This window comes from Coregonus lavaretus (genome assembly GCF_964263955.1).
Source record: "Coregonus lavaretus genome assembly, chromosome: 5".
Classification (NCBI taxonomy): domain Eukaryota; kingdom Metazoa; phylum Chordata; class Actinopteri; order Salmoniformes; family Salmonidae; genus Coregonus; species Coregonus lavaretus.
Genome location: NC_139992.1, coordinates 57,030,760 through 57,051,680, shown reverse-complemented (window position 1 = coordinate 57,051,680; position 20,921 = coordinate 57,030,760).

Genomic DNA, 20,921 nt, shown 5'->3' with positions numbered 1-20,921 from the left:
AAAATACATGGCTCTATAGAATTCATTACAACAACAAGAAAGGATTTAAGTAAAAACGTTCAAACAAAAGGAAACTTTTTGGCAGGGAAAAAACTAATTTTAATAAATGTGGGTTTTGACACTCTTGTGTCGGAGTCATAACCAGCCCTAAAATAACGCAATATATGTCACAACAGGTGTAAATATATGGGTCTTGATAGTTTTATGACCATATAATGACAGGTTATGACAAGTTATGTCAGCTGTTATGACATTATGACACTGGGTGTCAAGTAAAGTGTTACCCAATTTCCTTGTGATAACTGATACACTGTCTTCACGTTCAAAGGTGGTTAAGAACTAGCTGCTAAGTCAAACTACTGGAGATCTGTCACTGAAATGATAGTATAGAGTGGATATTGGCTTATTGATCATTTGAAATAAGTAAGGCACTAGATAAGGGAACATTAACCCTGGATACGGTTTGAGTCTATGCTTACCGATATTTTTTTTTACTGCACATTCACATGCCCCCTTTTAAAGATCAGCTCCATGGACAATGGTCAAATGTTCGAAAATGAGCTACAGTATCTTAGTGTTGCACATTGCTCAAACTTACAACAGTTGAATTAAGAAAAATGTCCATGTCTGTTAATCACACAATAATTGCTTGTTAATTTATTTACAATATTGGTATCTTTAAGTGTTGAATGTACGGCTGTAAATTTGCTCACATTTATCATCTGAAAAGCTTGCATCTCCAATCATTCCATCACAGCACACTCATACTATGTTAAAAGACGACATCATAAATACATATTGGAGCATACTGTCAACATGTCAGTTAGTTCAAGCTGTTATGCAAGCGTATTTACCCTCTTTAAAATCGAGAATTTGACAGTGTTGGAGTCTCATAAATATTCATGACTATGAGAGAGTGAGCTTGTTGCCATCAGCGAAATCCCAGTGTGGAGCGACCATAGGGGGAGGAGAGCAAGGGGATGTTTTTGCTATAAACTGGTGCTGCATTTTTCAAAGTTTCCCTAACAATGCTTCCCGTATGGCAGGAGGCCGACTTGATTAAAAGAGGCGACCTACCTCGACGGAATCTTTGTTTTTTTTTGCCCGAAAGAACCTTTTAATCCTCTCTCTTGACAACGACAAAGTGCGAAACACTGCATAAATTGACTATTTTGGAGACCCTCCACCAAACGGCGGAAACCGTTCAAGGATTATTTGCGGATTCCTTTTAATCTGTCAGTCAACTTGCTGCCTAATAAACACCTGCTGTGGCTCGGTTTAATATACCCCCCTCTACTTAGAAAACAAACAAACGCTCCATATTTTTTAGGAGCTTAAAATGAGCGTGTGTGTTCATTTTGATGGAGCACTTTTATATGCAAATCTTATACCAACTTTATTGGGAGGCTTGTCACTTGTCATCAATTTCCCACCCCCTTACTCTAAAGATCTACCTTATTCTTGTCTTGGAAAGCCACTCAAACCTTACCCCGAGGGACATGGTAACTGCATATTGTGACTCAAGGAGGGGTGAGGCATGAGGGTGTCCTAAAATGTACACCATACTGCATGGCTAAGTTTCAGCTGCTCAGATCAGTGGTTCCCAAACTGTGGGGTCTGCGGAGGGGGCACAGGGTTTTTTAAAGAACTCAGTCCAGCTTTGAACTTACTCTTGAAAGTTATAACAGTAGAATGCACAAGGGGCAATTTCGAAATTGGGTAGTGCAACATCAGTTTTCCTCTTGTCATGTCAGTCATTGCATACCTTAGAGAGCTATTTATAACTTGTCAGAAATGTCCAGATCAACTAGCCCATGTCTGCTAATGTTTTTTAGCTAGGTTTTTAACCCATAGATTTTGTTGTAATGTTTGAGTCACTCAAATATCACATGAATACACATTAGACATGGCAACATTTATACAATTTCAAGAACATTAGCTTTAAAACTGCAAAATGTTCGCTGTACCCCATGACAAAATGTGTAAAATTGCAGGAAACAAGTTAAACCTGCAAAATTGTATCTCCACCAGCAACAGAGGTGTGAACAATTTTTTTCATGAACAGTGCTTGTGCCCATAGGGGCACAGTCTATTGCTATATTCCAAATAAATCCCTAACCCTCAAAGGATTAGTTAGATTAAAGCAATATAGTTCCTTGCCCTAGTCTTCTAATATGTTGGGTGGAGTTCTCGCCATGTTGCTTTCAGATCTACAGGAGTGTCTAGGGGATAGGTGTTAAGACAGGATTCAGAATTCTGTACAAAACTTAACAATGTCACTCCGTCCTCCCTCTTGGGGTTGATAGAGGTGTAGTCTTTTACAAATACATTGAGTCACACTGTGAGTGAAACTATGGCTTATCATTATAGTACAACAATCTATTTAGCCAAACCATGTCTTATGAACCAAAGATAGAATCTAATTACCAAAAAATATCAATTCCCTCATAAAAGCCCCCTTATTGGGACCCCATGATCACTTACTCACAGATTATTAGGCTCGTGGAGCCAAACAGAAGAACAATTGAGTTGGAGGAAGGCAGTTCTCAGGATCCCCTCACAGCTCCTTCTAGCTGTGGGCTTAAGAGTTTGTAGCCCGATGGGATACACGCAAAGTTCCTCTTTGAAGTCACCAACAACACCTTCAAAGCCCAGATTCTTCTTAGAAGATTTCCCCGCCGTGTCCTCCTCTCCGACGACACCTCTTTATTCAGATGAGGAAGGTAATTATGCTAATGCCCACCGTCTCTCTCTGCAGGGGGACACATGCATCAGGGGAGCCTTATGATAGCCAGGGTTGACTCTGTTTCTCACATGAACATATCAAGCCTTCACATGACTTGATCCTCTTCACCCCAGCATTTTTTTTTGGGGGGGGCTGAATCTTGATATGAGATAACATATGACGTACAGTACACTTCTACGCAAGTGATGATGCAACAGGAGTGGTTTGAGTGATGCACTGTTATCGCAAGTCACAACCTGGCCAACTGTAAGAGGGACATGGTATGAAACTATGTCCAACTCAAATCTCTGACTGATCAATGAGACAGTGACAGCAAAAAGAAAAGGAAGACTCTTCACGCTGCAATTTATGCTTCTAAATGTGCTTAATTAACACAACACGTTACAATCCCACACTTTTATGCAATTTGCGATCATGTTTGGTTCATGCATGCCGCAAAACACCTTCCCTTTGTCCCTGTATTATGCAAAACTCCCCTATTTTTTGGAGTACAGACACATTCAGTGGTGAGAAGTGACTATCCCTCCTGCAGGACTACTGTGTGCACTGCCAGCAGAAAATGGGCCCACTGTTGGGTCCCATCATACAGTAGAAACGCTCACCTCCACCTTGTGACCTCCCAGGAGAATGAGAGTGCATTGAATGAGATTGTAATTACATAATTAACAAATAGTAATTTGGCCCATAAATCAGTTACCCTGCTGATGCACCAAATAATCAAAGTAATGGGGGCGCTTAATTTTTATTGCTGCATCGTTTTGCATTTCCCTTATGTCTGATTTATTTTCCGCTTATTTCTTAATTCTGCTTTTGATGTTAATCAGATTGGAAATGTTCATTCGCCGGTGCCTGGACAGACATTTTCATTCCGCGGTTCCTGGATGGAAAGCCATTGATTGCTGGCCTTTATTTGTTGCCCAAGCTGTACCTGTGAGACTTAAAAATGGCATATTTAACACAATATCGCCCAGAGTGATATGTTTATGCATTTAAAATCAAGAACATTGCAGTTACTCACGCGTCTGGAGACAATGCTTCTGAGTGCATTTTCACTGCTAGGGCAATATACTGTAAATACAAATTACGAGAGATTCAAAGTTATTAGTTTGAAATTTTAACACAGTCAAAGTGTCTACGAGTGCAAGGCAAAGTAGTTCACAAAGGATTCAAAACCAGACATCAGTTCAGGACTAGCCTTGACTCCATTCAGCATGCTTTTTAATCTAGGGCTTGACCTACAGTATGTTCAGTAAACTGGCCCTATGAGTTATTATTTTAACAAACCTAAAGCAATGGTAAAACTTAATGCTGGCGGTAGTGCTATAGGTTTGAGGGTGTGTCAGGAATAATTTAGCTATTTTCACAACATAAATTATGGGCGCAGTAGCTGGCAGTGGTGTGAAATGGCTGGGTTTGTATGAATTAACAAGTTGTGGATGTGTCGAGGCTTGACACTGGTCAATCAGAGCGTGCTCCATGGCTAAATATGTGGTTGCTTCAAGTTGTGTATTTACGGTCTGTTATGTATTGCATTGTCATCAACTCTAATTCGAATGTTAGTCGGTTATAGCCTAGTTTGTTAAATAGCCTGCCCCAGATTTGCTAAATATGTTGAACATGTTTTCAGTGCACACAGTTTTATTTGCATTGCTTCAATATGTAAATACATTGTTAAACATAGGCTATAGCATTCACACTGATATAGGGGCTAGGCCTACTGTAATGCAGTCTGGACATAGACATGTCAAACGTAGCAATAAGCTAAATTCAATTCACTAGGCTATTGATGAGACCTAAAAAGACAGTGTGGATTCTAATCAAAATCACAACTTGTTTTTAAATAGGCTATGTCTAAATACAGTTACAGGCACCATAGTTGCTCCCTGTGGGCATATACTTACACTATGGATGGTTTTATGCATATCCAAACTTTTCACAGGACCTGGACAAAGATCCAATATAAAAAGAAATGGGGAATATACTTAACCCTCCCGTTGTCCTAGGGTCAAAATGACCCGCCACTGTGTTGAACCAACTTTATTAAATGTTTATATTTTTTGGATCATTTGTGAGAAGGAGGCAGTGATACTTTCTTTAAAGTCTCACTGCCTCCTTCTCACAAATGATCCCAAAAATATAAAAATTAAATAAAGTTGGTTCAACACAGTGGGGGTCATTTTGACCCTAGGACAACGGGAGGGTTAAGTATCAAAAGTAAACATAATTTCAAATTCCTTATTATAGGCAAACCAGACAGCAAGATTTTCTTGTCTTTCTAATTTACAGATAGCCAGGGGCACACTCCAACACTCAGACATCTTTACAAACAAAGCATTTGTTTTTAGTGATTCCACCAGATCAGAGGCAGTAGGGATGACCAGGGATTCTCTCATGAATTGGACCATTTTACTGTCCCGCTAAGCATTCAAAATGTAACAAGTACTTTTTGGTGTCAGAGAAAATGTATGGAGTAAAAAGTACATTATTTTCTTTAGCAATGTAGTGGAGTAAAATAAAAAGTTGTCAAAAATATAAATAGTAAAGTAAAGTACAGATACTCCAAAAAGCTACTTAAGTAGTACCTTAAAGTATTTTTACTTAAATACTTTACACCACTGCCATTATACTGCTCCCAAATGTAATGTTTTATCATGGAACCATCTTACAGATCATATTTGCCAGAAATAGCAGCCATGTACGTTCTCAACATAAACCCATGGACTGTGAAGCTTTCTAAAGTTTGGTTTTTAATCAAATTAACTGAAAACAATCTGTTTAAAAAAAATAAAAGAAATCTAAATAGCATCGGGTCAGAAGCGTGATATCGTAAATCATATCTCTAGTTTCATGAGAATAAGGCAATGTGTGTGCACACAGGCCTAAGTGCTCTTTGGCAGGAGGCATGGATGATTGTCCTATCGTATCCATTGAAGATAGTTTATTTAATAGTATACAGTAACCCTACATTAGGCCTTGTTACAGTATAACAAACATGTAGCCAATCTAGTATTTTGTTATTGGCTTCAACATGGAAATATGAATCTACATCTATTGCATTCACATTTTGAAAATTCACTGCATGTTCGAGCCATGGACAATTGGAAATTGCCCAAACATTATAATATGATTAGCCTACCATCGTCATTGATATGGCCTGTTAGTGACTTTGCCACCTGAAAGGTAAACAAACGCACAGGCAAATAGCCGGAATTCCCACGATTTGACAGTTAGGTCCAACAGATGAAAGTGGAAGATGCATTTTTTTACAAAATGATATAGGAAAAACAATAAGTAGTATATTGTAAAAACTGTTCCTAAACACACTTCCTACAGTCACTGACACCTTTCAATCAGATGTTTCACAGAAGCTGCATGGACAAATTGGCACATTGGGGCCAGAGTATGTGAGCGGAGCGAAGAGCGGAGCGTGCCCAATTCGACTGGAGCCCGGAGTGAGATTCCCAAAGGCTGGAGCGTAGGCCTTCTCACCCGCTCCAATTTTGCTCCACTAGCGCTCACTTCACGAGCTCTGGGCATGCCTGGCCCAGCATGCATTTATAGTCTACTTGTGTGCCCCTTGCTTTAGCTACTGTCATGGAGTTCGCTAAATATTTTCATAAATGAACTGATAAAACATACAGGTGCTAAATCAAGGTGACTTACAAAGATGAGGACCAAGAGCAAGAGAGTAAGTGCGGTGATGTAGTGTCCACAACTTAATGATAATTGTGGAATCTGAAAAGACACGTATCCCAAAAGCATGATGGTGTACTTACTGTACTACGTGCATATGCTAAAAGAAAGGAACGAAGTGGGTAGATAACTAAGTGTGGCATTGTAGCAAAGTATTTATAAACAAAAAATCAGATCACTTAAAACGTTTCGTTCATTTTTGTTCTATTATCTATACAATAGGCCATAATTGATTTTGGCCCCATAGGCCTGGCATATTCCCACGTTCAAAGAGCTTTCCATTTTGATTGGGTTATTTTGCCTAAAAACCTTTAGGCCTACCTATAGAAAAATAAAAATAAAACTCTGCATCTCTGCCCAGCCTGGCAAGAGTGGCCAAAAGGGTGTTTAGCATCCCCAGAGGCTCTGCAAGTGTAGAGAGGGTATTTTCCGCTGCTGGCCTGCTCTCCAGTTACCATCGCATGATCCTGAAGCCACAGATTGGCCAAACTCGTGTTTCTAAAAATGAATTCTAAAAATGAATTCAAAGGCACTAATAAGTCATTTTTAGTTTAATTTGTATTTAATTCTAAATAAGTCACAGTCTATATGTGCAATTTATAGAATATAATGATTTAATACAACAAAATGTTGTTTAAATGCTGAGCACTTTATGTCCCTACCAGTCTATTGTGTCGAACTCACAGTTCACAATCTACTTATTTGTAGGCTATAGCCTTGACATAATTGAAATAGTATTGCTTAAATAATTCATTTTCATTCCTTCTTATGCTCCCTGTCTGGCTGCTGACCTATTTAGAGGGTTTATATGCTGTTTAATATGACATGAAGCCTATTTGAAATGATGTGTGATTCTTACATTCACCTTTTCATGTTTATTCCAATACTCTTCATTCAAATCCATATGGTTTGGTTTCAATATTTCAAAAACTAAATGGTAGGTCTAGGTACTCACAAAAATAGGAGGGTGTTGGTTAAATTGTAATTTTTATGATTGGAGCAAATTTGGAGAAGCAGTTTTTTTTCCTGTGAGCGCGGAGCGGTTTTTAGCAGAGCGGTTGGAAAATACATATAGTGCCATGAGATGTTCGACAAGCAGGTGTCCACATACCTTTGATCATGTAGTGTATATCACAATGCAGTTTTGAGCATACTAGGCATTCTATATTACACTGAGTGTACATAACATTAGGAACACCTGCTCTTTCCATGACTTAGACTGACCAGGTGAATCCAGGTGAAAGTTATGATCCCTTATTGAGGTCACCTGTTGAATCCACTTAAATCAGTGTAGATGAAGGGGAGGAGACAGGTTAAATAAGGATTTTTAATAAGCCTGGAGACAATTGAGACTTGGATTGTGTGTGTGTTCCAAATATTGAAGTGTCTTTGAACGAGGTATGGTAGTAGGTGCCAGGCGCACCGGTTTGAGTGTGTCAAGATCTGCAACGCTGCTGGGTTTTTCAAACTCAACAATTTCCCGTGTACATCAAGAATGGTCCACCACCCAAATGACATCCAGCTGACTTGACACAACTGTGGGAAGCATTGGAGTCAACATGGGCCAGAATTGAGGCCATTCTGAGGGCAAAAGAGGTTCCAACTCACTTTTGCTTTGTACATTCAGTGTATACTACAACATCAGTCTAACTGAATATGGATGTTGTGTTGGCTGAATATTCCAGGCAGGGTACTGAATGTTCTTCAGCTGGTAAACCCCATCTTGTGTTGGGCAATGGCAGTTGGTTTTGCAGGCTTAGGCACTGTGGTGATGTTGGCTGGGATTTTAGATTTGGGGTGCTGTGACTCTGGCTGCTTGTAGACCACCGTCTTGTCCTTTCTACGCTCCACAGCCAGGTGGACAAGCCTGTCCCTGAAGCAGTGGGTTCTGGGATCATACACTTTCTTCACTACCCACTGCTTTGACCTCTTGCAGAAGATTTGTTTGTACTGCAGTTCTCCTGGAAAGACATGAAGGCTGATCATGAGGATGTGTAAAACATGAAGACTGATCATAAGGGTGTGTAACCATACCAGAAACCATGTTCATCTGTAAACTAAAAAGGGTAAAGTTGACTGGTATGTAAATTGGCTGTTAGAAAAAGGGGTGAAAAGTTTGAGGGGGGCTTGACTTGTAGACAGTCTAGTCATGTATTTCTGTGTATGAGCACCTACAGTTGTGCTGTTGAGTAGACATGCACTGCCAGCAATAGATTGAATAGGCTAGAAGAGTTTACTAACAGCCCCTCTCCCCCATGCCAAAGAACAGACTGCAAGGGTGTGAAACGTTTGAGTGGGCTTGACTTTTAGACATCTAGTGCATTGTGTATGAGAACCTACAGTTGTGCTGTTGAGTAGACAAGCACTGCCAACAAAACAGTGAATAGGCTAGAAGAGTATATTAACAGCCACTCTCCCCCATGCAATATAACTGAATGTAAGGGTGTGAAAGGTTTGAGGAGTACTTGGCTTGTGTATTGGTGATTTTGTTTTCTCAAGAAGTGATAGTGCTTTCATGAATGCCTTTGGCTGTCCTGCCTTGATGAGTCCCACATTCTCATTATGCTCCAGTATAGCAAGATGCTGTCGCTTTGGGGTGTACATGATGCCTCCAGATGTACTGTGTGCTAAACCGTGTTATTGGAGGCTGGCATGCTAGTTGGCTTTGGTGTCATAGGATTCGGTGCCCTGGACAGTTTTCACGGAAGAATACTGTACCAAGTTAGCTAGCTGAATAAACTAATTTAGAGTCTATTCCTAGAAAACATTGAACCGCTGTAGTTTACAACAATTATAATTGCTAAAGTGGAAGTTGGGAGAGTTATATTTGAGTGTTTCAGTGAAATGTAAGTGAAGGAGGCCCTGCTCTCTCGCTTTTCCCAGATGTTTAGTTCATTTCATTCCGATCTCCTTTGCATTATTGTAGCCTTATTCTGTAGCCTGTCAACTATGTGTCTGTCTATCCCTGTTCTCTCCTCTCTGCACAGGCTATACAAACACTTCACACCATGTGGCTGTTGCCACTCTAATCTGGTGGTCCCTGCGAGCATGACCCACGTGGAGTTCCAGGTCTCTGGCAGCCTCTGGAACTGCCGTTCTGCGGCCAACAAGGCAGAGTTCATCTCAACCTATACTACCCTCCAGTCCCACGACTTCTTGGCGCTGACGGAAACATGGATTACCACTGAAAACACTGCTACTCCTACTGCTATTTCCTCGTCTGACCATGTGTTCTCGCAAACCAAGAGAGCATCTGGTGAGCGTGGCGATGGCACAGGAATCCTGTATGTAAAAATGTAAAATGTAAATCCTCATCTCTCCCAAGTGGATATTCTCTCTTTTTCCCCTGACCCATCTGTCTATCTCCTCATTTGAATTCCATGCTGTCATAGTCACTAGCCCATTCAAGCTTAACATCCTTGTCATTTATCACCCTCCAGGTTCCCTTGGAGAGTTCATCAATGAGCTTGACACCTTGATAAGTTCCTTTCCTGAGGATGGCTCACCCCTCACAGTTCTGGGTGACTTTAACCTCCCTACATCTGCCTTTGACTCATTTATCTCTGCCTCCTTCTTTCCACTCCTTTCCTCTTTTGACCTCACCCTCTCACCGTCCCCCCCTACTCACAAGGCAGGCAATACGCTTGACCTCATCTTTACTAGATGCTGTTCTTCTACTAATCTCACTGCAACTCCCTTCCAAGTCTCCGACCACTACTTTGTATCCTTTTCTCTCTCGCTCTCCTCCAACACTACTCACTCTGCCCGTACTCAGATGGTAATGTGCCGTCACAACCTTGACTCTCTCTCTCCCGCTACTCTCTCCTCTTCCATCCTGTCATCTCTTCCCTCTGCTAAATCCTTCTCCCTCCGATCTCCTGATTCTGCCTCCTCAACCCTCCTCTCCTCCCTTTCTGCATCTTTTGACTCTCTATGTCCCCTATCCTCCCGGCTGGCTCGGTCATCCCCTCCTGCTCTGTGGCTTGACGACTCATTGCGAACTCACAGAAGAGGGATCCGGGCAGCCGAGCGGAAATGGAGGAAAACTAGACTCCCTGCGGACCTGTCATCTTTTTACTCCCTCCTCTCTACATTCTCTTCCTCTGTTTCCGCTGCTAAAGCCACTTTCTACCACTCTAAATTTCAAGCCTCTGCCTCTAACCCTAGGAAGCTCTTTGCCACCTTCTCCTCCCTGCTGAATCCTCCTCCTCCTCCCCTCCCTCCTCCCTCTCTGTGGATGACTACGCCAACCATTTTGAAAAGAAGGTTGACGACATCCGATCCTCATTTATTAAATTGAATGACACCGCTGGTCCTGCTCACACTGCCCTACCCTATGTTTTGACTTCCTTCTCCCCTCTCTCTCCAGATGAAATCTTGTGACTTGTGACGGCCGGCCGCCCAACAACCTGCCCGCTTGACCCTATCCCCTCCTCTCTTCTCCAGACCATTTCCGGAGACCTTCTCCCTTACCTCACCTCGCTCATCAACTCATCCTTGACTGCTGACCATGTCCTTTCCGTCTTCAAGAGAGCGAGTGTTGCACCCCTCCTCAAAAAACCTACACTCGATCCCTCCGATGTCAACAACTACAGACCAGTATCCCTTCTTTCTTTTCTCTCCAAAACTCTTGAGCGTGCCGTCTCTAGCCAACTCTCCTGCTATCTCTCTCAGAATGACCTTCTTGATCCAAACCAGTCAGGTTTCAAGACTGGTCATTCAACTGAGACTGCGCTTCCCTGTGTCATGGAGGCTCTCTCCTCTCTCCTCTGCTCTTATCCTTCTAGACCTATCCGCTGCCTTTGATACTGTGAACCATCAGATCCTCCTCTCCACCCTATCCGAGTTGGGCATCTCTGACGCTGCTCACTCTTGGATTGCGTCATACCTGACAGGTCGCTCCTACCAGGTGGCGTGGCGAGAATTTGTCTCCGCACCACGTGCTCTCACCACTGGTGTCCCCCAAGGTTCAGTTCTAGGCCATCTCCTATTCTCTCTATACACCAAGTCACTTGGCTCTGTCATATCCTCACATGGTCTCTCCTATCATTGCTACGCAGACGACACACAATTCATTTTCTCCTTTCCCCCTTCTGATAACCAGGTGGCGAATCGCATCTCTGCATGTCTGGCAGACATATCAGTGTGGATGTCGGATCACAAACTCAAGCTGAACCTCGGCAAGACGGAGCTGCTCTTCCTCCCGGGGAAGGATTGCCCGCTCCATGATCTCGACATCATGGTTGACAACTCCATTGTGTCCTCCTCCCAGAGTGCAAAGAACCTTGGCGTGACCCTGGACAACACCATGTCGTTCTCCGCTAACATAAAAACGGTGACCTGATCCTGCAGTTTCATGCTCTACAACATTTGCAGAGTACGACCCTACCTTACACAGAAAGCTGCACAGGTCCTAATCCAGGCACTTGTCATCTCCTGTCTGGATTACTGCAACTCGCTGTTGGCTGGGCTCCCTGCCTGTGCCATTAAACTCCTACAACTTATCCAGAACGCTGCAGCCCGTCTGATGTTCAACCTTCCCAAGTTCTCTCACGTCACCCCGCTCCTCCGCACACTCCACTGGCTTCCAGTTGAGGCTCGTATCTACTACAAGACCATGGTGCTTGCCTACGGAGCTGTGAGGGGAACGGCACCTCCTTACCTTCAGGCTCTGATCATACACCCAAACGAGGGCACTACGTTCATCCACCTCTGACCTGCTAGCTCCCCTACATCTACGGAAGCACAGTTCCCGCTCAGCCCAGTCAAATCTATTTGCTGCTCTGGCACCCCAATGGTGGAACAAGCTCCCCCACAATGCCAGGACAGCGGTTGTCAGCTGTCAAACTGAGCAATCGGGGGAGAATGGCCTTGGTAAGGGAGTCGACCAAGAACCCGATTGTCACTCTGACAGAGCTCTAGAGTTCCTCTGTGGAGATGGGAGAACCTTCCAGAAGGACAACCATCTCTGCAGCACTCCACCAATCAGGCCTTTATGGTAGAGTGGCCAAATGGAAGACACTCCTCAGTAAAAGGCACATGACAGCCCGCTTGGAGTTTGCCAAAAGGGACCTTAAGACTCTCGGACCATAAGAAAGAAGATTCTCTGGTCTGATGAAACCAAGATTGAACTCTTTGGCCTGAATGCCAAGCGTCACGTCTGGAAGAAAACTGGCACCATCCCTACGGTGAAGCATGGTGGTGGCAGAATCACACTGTGGGGATGTTTTTCAGTGGCAAGGACTGGGAGACTAGTCAGGATCGAGGCAAAGATTAACGGAGCAAAGTACAGAGAGATCCTTAATGAAAACCTGCTCCAGAGCGTTCAGGACCTCAGACTGGGGTGAAGGTTCACCTTCCAACAGGACAACGACGCTAAGCACACAGCCAAGACAACGCAGGAGTGGCTTTGGGACAAGTCTCTGAATGTCCTTGAGTGGCCCAGCCAGAGCCCGGACTTGAAAACTATTGAACATCTCTGGAGTGACCTGAAAATAGCTGTGCAGCGATACTCCCCATCCAACCTGACAGAGCTTGAGAGGATCTGCAGAGAAGAATGGGAGAAATTCCCCAAATAAAGGTGTGCCAAGCTTGTATCGTCATACCCAAGAAGACTCGAGGTTGTAATTGCTTCAACAAAGTACTGAGTAATGGGTCTGAATACTTATGTAAATGTTTTATTTCAGTTCTTTATAGAAACCTGTTTTTGCTTTGTCATAATGGAGTATTGTGTGTAGATAGATTTTTTAAATCAATTTTAGAATAAGGCTGTAACCTAACAAAATGTGGAGAAAGTCAAGGGGTCTGAATACTTTCTGAAGGCACTGTACATATATATACTACTAACGTTGACACAGTATATTCATATAATATTTCTAACATGAACTTTTAGAAATAAAAGTTCCTGTTAGGTAGCTTAGTGGTTAAGCACGTTGTGGCAGTAACTGAAACGTCGCTGGATCTAATCCCTGAGCCGACTAGGTGAAAAATCTGTCGATGTGCCCTTGAGCAAGGCACTTAACCCTAGTTGCTCTGGATAAGAGCGTCTGCTAAATGACAAAAAAATAAAACATTTCTCAGCACGGCTCCCATTTGTCGCTGTCTTACACTGTCGCGAGTGGCATGTTAATGACAGATTGGTATCTCCATGCATCTTTTGTCTAAATTACTATACATTTCCCTGTGTGCAGACCCCCACAATCAACTTAATACCCCAATTGAACAATTTTGGGCAACTTTAAATCAATTATGGGCACGTTTGATCACCCCCCTCCCTCACGGCACTCATTATTTTGGCGTCTCTTCATTTTCTTCTTCAGATAGCTTTACAGTTCATCCTCACAATGGCACATCTGTAACTCCTGTCGCCCGTACACAAGTTGCTGGCTCGGACTCAGGTCTCAGGTAGAAGTGGTGAAGGACAGGGCAGTAGTGAACGCCAATGTTGCCATTACTTCAGCCCGTTAGAGGGGGTGAGGCTGACACTGTTCTCGGTCTAATGATCCCGTCCATGCATCTAGATACCATCTGATACCATACCATAACCTTGAGAGAGGACAGACCTGAAAAACTGTTTAGGGCATTTCCGATTCACAAAATCCAGACAAACTATTCACTGTATGACTAATTACTACATCAATACACATTTCCAAGACAAATGTCAAAGAGAATAACAACACACTGTTGAAACCATTTAGCAGCTTGTCTTATACTCCCCTATCATATTGGCGACTTCACCGCAGAGTTACAGGGTCAGGGAGTTAGAGGGTTAACCCTTAGGGAGAAATCCCAACCTAGTCCCCTGTAGCTCAGTTGGTAGAGCATGGCGCTTGCAACGCCAGGGTTGTGGGTTCGTTTCCCACGGTGGGCCAGTATGAAAATGTATGCACTCACTAACTGTAAGTCGCTCTGGATAAGAGCGTCTGCTAAATGACTAAAATGTAAATACAGCAGACCCAATCTGGTGAGATTTGTATTGAAGCAAAGAAAAACAAAACAACAACAGCAATACACATCTTCATATTTATCAGCGTTTACATATTATACTTAAATCTCAACCAATGTATCTAGCCTTTCTGGTGAGGGTGATCATGCCTCACCTGAAAGTCAGAACAGAAGTCATTCAACACCATTAAGTGAGTCTGTTCTTTCCATTTTCTTTCCCTATACTTCAGACTAATTATTTAAAGACATTTCAAACATTCTGTGTACCAGGTTTACATTGGGTTTTTCAGTACATTTCTTATCAGGGGAACTTACATGTGTGTAACCAAAATTCGGACAATAGCTACTTCAGAAAATGTTATGTGTGTGCCCTTTAAGATGTATCCTTTCTAACCTGTGAAGAACCTACTAAAACCAAATAAAAAGACCCCACACAATAAATCAGACACGGTATTAACACCACTAACAAATATTCATAACAGGTGGGTTGTATGTGTGTATGCTGGTGTGTGTGGTAAAGCATAGGGCAAAAACAAACAAATGGCCAGGCCTTACTTAATTGGGAGCTTCCTTTACGGCTAGATCTGTGTACCTTTATACTTTATTGAACTGCAGAATTTCACTAACTGCTCTCCCAACACAACAGCCTTGGGAAACATTTCAAAGGGAGAGATAGGGACACCCCATCCTCTCCTGGAAGATAACATTTATATTTCGTTAGTTTTCAGTATGCTAAATCTTAAATCAGCAACAAAAAGGTTTTAATTACAGACAAAACAAAATGTGATAACTTCTGTTCACAAGGAGGCCACTGTCCTCTCTCCACTCTTGAATCATTTGTGTTTTAATCTACCCCAACGTTTACTGTACAGTGTATACTATAACCAATCTCTGTTGGATATTCACTATTTACTACACACTCATTAATGTCTACTGTTTAAAGATTAATATGCACTGAATCGAGACATATCTACTTTTTGGACCATTGTAATCCAATTGGTGTTATGTAAAACTATTTATGTCGCCTGTACTGCCCTCAGACAAAGCGGCATTCCTCTCGCCACCGAGTCTAACTATTTACTCCAGTACATGACTGGTCTCTCTTTTCCCCAATGATTTTCCGTAACAACCGCACTACAATGCCCTTCTTGCTCATGAACAAACCATTTTTAAAAGGTCATTTTAGGTTTGGTAACCCCAATGCTGGCGCTTGACACAACTACTTTTTTAAACTTTACAATTACAACAGTTTCTTTATCTCTGCAAACAATTACTCACAATATTCACTCCACTCGAATTTCTCGAGGACCCCTCCTCCCTTTCGTCAATTTTGTAAAACTATTTCAGAATAAGACGGATTAAAATGCCCCCCGAGATTAAAAATAAAATAAAAAGTTTTCTGAGCTTGCGAGGAGTGTTTGGCCGTGCCAATTCTACCTTTTAGAATTCATTCCCCTGGCATTTCGCAAAGATTATCCAAACCCAAAATCGGTTCTAACCCAGCTACCATGAAGAATTAGCCCGGTATTGTTACTGGACCCATTGTAAACAGCATGGGTAGTAATTGCATAGCTTTAGATTCTGTCCCTGTTACTCCACTGAACGTAATGATTTTCCGTTGTAAATGTAGCCAATTTGATGACCGCACAGAGGCCAAATACCCCTATGCGTTACTCCCAACTCCGGCCACTTTCAGGAGTGCTTGCTGTTGCTCACTAGTCAGTGAAGAAAATGTCTGCACAGCCGCACTTACCCCGGAATGAGCCGCACTGAGGACTCAGGCACCACCTTACAGTCTCTCACCCAATGGCCAAATGCACCGCATTGGTGACAAGGTTCGGTGGCTTTTTGCTGCTGCAGGTTTTTGCTGTTAGGTTTACCTCTCTGCTTGCTTTTATTTTCCTTACTCCTGAAACTATTACCAGTGCTTGGGGTATGGGTAACCACGAATACACGCACTGCATGGTGAGCGGAATTAAATTCCACTCTCAATGAGGCTTGATCTATCTCTGCTCATGTGTAGTGTTGGTTCACCACCCCTGCAACAGCCATTTTGACAGTGGGTTTCAACCCCGCCATCAAAGCGGAGGTACAAATTACCACATCTTCATTAAAATTATCTGGATTTACCCCTAGGACTTAGCCACCGCAGGGACCAGACTGCTCGGGCTTACCTTCCGGGACTTGCCCTATTCTTTATGGCGTTCCCAGGAACCAACCCACTCAGGATTTACACTACACCATCAATCTATGACTGGACGTAATACAATGGGAGTACTGAATAAGCTCAGGCTTTCTAGGTCTGTAACCTATAATTTGTATTCAGCCTACGACTCTCATCTCCCCAAGATGTCAGAATGAGTGGTAACATGTGTAGGAACAGTGCCTACATTGTTTTTGGTGCCGGCTCCTTTTTCACTGATTCGGACTCTCCAGTTCGACTGTAAATCGTGGTGAATCCTATCGACAACACCAACTGTTAAGTTCTGAACAAACAGAATAAAAAATAAAAACTCAAAGGACAAAGTGAAAACAGGTCTTTAGAAATGTCTGCATATGTATTAAACATAAAAAACAAATACCTTATTTACATAAGTATTCAGACCCTTTGCTATGATACTTGAAATTGAGCTCAGGTGCATCCTGTTTCCATTGATAACTCCTATTGGAGTCCACCTGTGTTAAATTCAATTAATTGGACATGGTTTGGAAAGGCACACACCTGTCTATATAAAAGTCCCACAGTTGTCAGTGCATGTCAGAGCAAAAACCAAGACATGACATCGAAGGAATTGTCTGTAGAGCTCCGAGACAGGATTGTGTCGAGGCATTTCCGCAGCATTGAAGGTTCCAAAGAACACAGTGGCCTCCATCATTCTTAAATGGAAGAAGTTTGGAGCCTCAAAGACTCTTCCTAGAGCTGGCCACCCGGACAAACTGAGCAATTGGGGGAGAAGGGCCTTGGTCAGGGAAGTGACCAAGAACCCGATGGGCACTCTGACAGAGTTCCTCTGTGGAGATGGGAGAACCTTCCAGAAGGGCAACCATCTCTGCAGCACTCCACCAGACGGAAGCCACTCCTCAGTAAAAGGCACATGACATCCCACTTGGAATTTGCCAAAAGGCACCCAAAGACTCTCAGACCATGAGAAAGAAGATTCTCTGGTCTGATAAAACCAAATTTGAACTCTTTGGCCTGAATGCCAAGCGTCACGCCAGAAGGAAACCTGTCACCATCCCTACAGTGAAACATGGTGGTGGCAGCATCATGCTGTGGTGATGTTTTTCAGTGGCAGGTGCTGCGACACTAGTTAGGATCGAGAGAAATATGAACAGAGCAAAGTACAGAGAGATCCTTGATGAAAACCTGCTCCAGAGCGCTCAGGACCTCAGACTGGGGCGAAGGTTCACCTTCCGACAGGACAACGATTCTAAGCACACAGCCAAGACAATGCAGAAGTAGCTATGGAACAAGTCTCTGCATGTCCTTAAGTGGCCCAAAACAGAGCCCAGACTTGAACCAGATCGAACATCTCTGGAGAGACCTGAAAATAGCTCTGCAGCGATGCTCCCCATCCAACCTGAGAAAGCTTGAGAGGATCTGCAGAGAATAATTGGAGAAACTCCCCTAATACAGGTGTGCAAAGCTTGTAACGTCATACCCAAGAAGACTCAAGGCTGTAATCGCTGCCAAAGGTGCTTCAACAAAGTACTGAGTAAAGGGTCTGAATGCTTATGTAAATGTCATATTTCTGTGTTTTTATTTAGTCTAAAAACCTGTTTTTGTGTCGTCATTATGTGGTATTGTGTGTAAATTGATGAGAAAAACAATTTCATCCATGTTAAAATAAGGTTGTAATGTAACAAAATGTGGAAAAAGTCCACAATGCACTGTAAATAGTCTTGTTAGGTAGGGTTCTGCAGTGCTAACCTTTCACTGTATGTCCTTCATCAAGCTCATGTTTGATGGGGAAGGTTGGTTAGAGACCCATGTTGTCCAACAGCTCTGTCAGGGTCCGCTTGAAGCCAATTACCTCCATCGCAACAGAGCTGGGTGCCTCCGTGACCTGTAACGGTTGGTAGGTTCTGACAAACAGAGTGAAAAACTAACGGACAACTAGTAAAAGCTCAAACCAATTTTTTTCACCCACTGGGTCAAACAGCTGCAAAGACAAAGTCATGTTTCCACCAGCACAAGTATTTATATCATCCTACTAGGCGGAGTCAATTCCTTTCACATCTAGACAGCAATACATCTCTGTTGCTAGGCAGGAACTTAAGTGGTGTGTGTAAAAGGACTGGTCCTTCTCACTTCATCTGACCTGACCTCGGCCCAAATTCCTCACTCCTCCCCAATCCACAGCTATCCAACCTTATCAGTGACCACAACCCGGTGATTGGCTTTTTCCTCACTCAGTAACTTTCCATAACCCTAGTTCTTATCCACCCTCCATTGCCCCACGATATACATTCCTTATACATGTAATCATTAACTTCTAGTATAGTAAGCATACTTTAAGCTAGAATCCAACAGTCCCTTCTTTTTGAATAGTAACTCCATACTGTTCAACATTATGTAAACTTAGAAATTACTTATAAATTAATAGAAAATAAAACATGATTAACATTCTCAGTTCATCTGTATGTTTACACCTCCGAGACGTATGGCTTCTGATTTATAAATCACACTATGCACACTATGCACACCCTTATTCCCCCTCCTATTGTACAACTGATAATGACTTTTCAGTCGGAGCTTTTGATTTTCTCAATTTCAGCTGGAGCTTTTGACTTTTTCCATTTCCTCCTTCGGGTTCCTAAGAGAGTGATAGCACAATACTTGAAAAGCAAAATAAAACATAACAAGTATTAATAATGCGTTAGGCTCTGCATAATTATATATGCAAAACAACCGAAGTTTGATAACATGACGATTCCCACTCTCTCCCTTCGGGATACTGTTCTGCTGGGGTCCACAAAAATGAAGGCCCTAAAAAACCTCATGCTTTCGACCAGTCTTCCCCCGTTAGGCTGCAGGTTACAAAAGGTGTTCCCACGCCATATCATCCTCACTTCGCTCCCCATCTTCTCCTTCTCCCTCCATAGCCACCCGATATGCACCTGTGGTTGCCTTAATCAACTGTACCTCATCTTGTGGTAAGTCAGCACTGTATACACGTTTCAACATCAATGCCTTCAGAAGGTGATATCCCAGCAATGCTAACAAGGTAACCCCTGCTACCACTAACACTGCCCATGATGCATACTTCAAGATACCCCTCATTTGCATCGTAGTCCAGTTCCATGCTGTTACTATAGCATCCTTCACCACTGCTACTGCTCCTTCAGTTACTGTCCCTACAGCGACTGCCGTGATAATATGTATTGCATTGAATCTGTCTCCTGCTCCTGATCTCCTATTGCCCTTGTGGTTCACCGATAGATCTATGACTGAATCTTTCAAATACTCCCTACCTGTCTCCCAAATCATACCCATGTTTCTAGACACCAACATCTCCAATGATATCCTATGTTCTGCTACAGCCGGTATCTGTGTATAATACTTCCCTGTGCTCAGGTTAGGTACACATCTCTCATCCCAAGGCCGATCTACACCCACTCCTTTGTGAACACCCCCGTTACAGTGTAAACTTTGGATCCCAACGGTTGATAAGAAGCAACCTTCTGACACTTTCCTTTTACCGTCACTTGGTCCCAATCTTCTGGGAGATATGTCAAGTGTTTGCTGGCGGTTAGGAATGGGGGAGAGATTATGGGGCGTTGGAAGAGTATCCAACCGTACAAATCTCGAAGTCACGTTCTTAATCACACTCTGCAGGAGATGTGATGTTATTATTACAGCAAACTTCCCTTCCGGTAAGGTGGCCTCCTGTATACAGGGATATGTGGCTAATCTTTCAAGAGTTGTACCTTCTTCGATGAACCCCTCACTGAAAGTTGACAATAGTGTCTGAAATGACAACAATATCTCTGCTACTCTCACCATGATCTGGGTATGTGTGACGTTCAACTTGTCTTCATAGTAGTCTCTATATTGTGCACAGTTAGCTGTTCTTCCTCTACTATGAGCTATCCCCTGTATCACAATACACAGAGGAGTGGTATCATTCCCCAGAGACTATTACCCAATTCCTTAAATGTATGAGTCACACAGATCTCCGCCCCAGTCATATTAAATTCCGCTTTCCCAATTCCCTGTACGCCTTGGTTTTTGGGACTCCATAGAATGCACTGATATCGGTCCTGCCAGAATCTGCAACGAACACCCCATAGGACTGACCCGTGCCTCCCTCATCATACCATTTACACTGATGAATCTCTGTCTCTGTCACTAGTTCAGCCCCTAAACGAGTCTGTAAGTATGCCTTCATCTGCTCATATGCCTCTTCTTCCCCCTGACGCTTGACCGTATGAATAGTTTGGTTCCCATATTCACCCCTTAGGATATTGTCCAGAGTATAATTATCCCAACAAGCTATCTTTCCCCAGGTCCGTAGTCTGCTGGTGTCTAAAACCT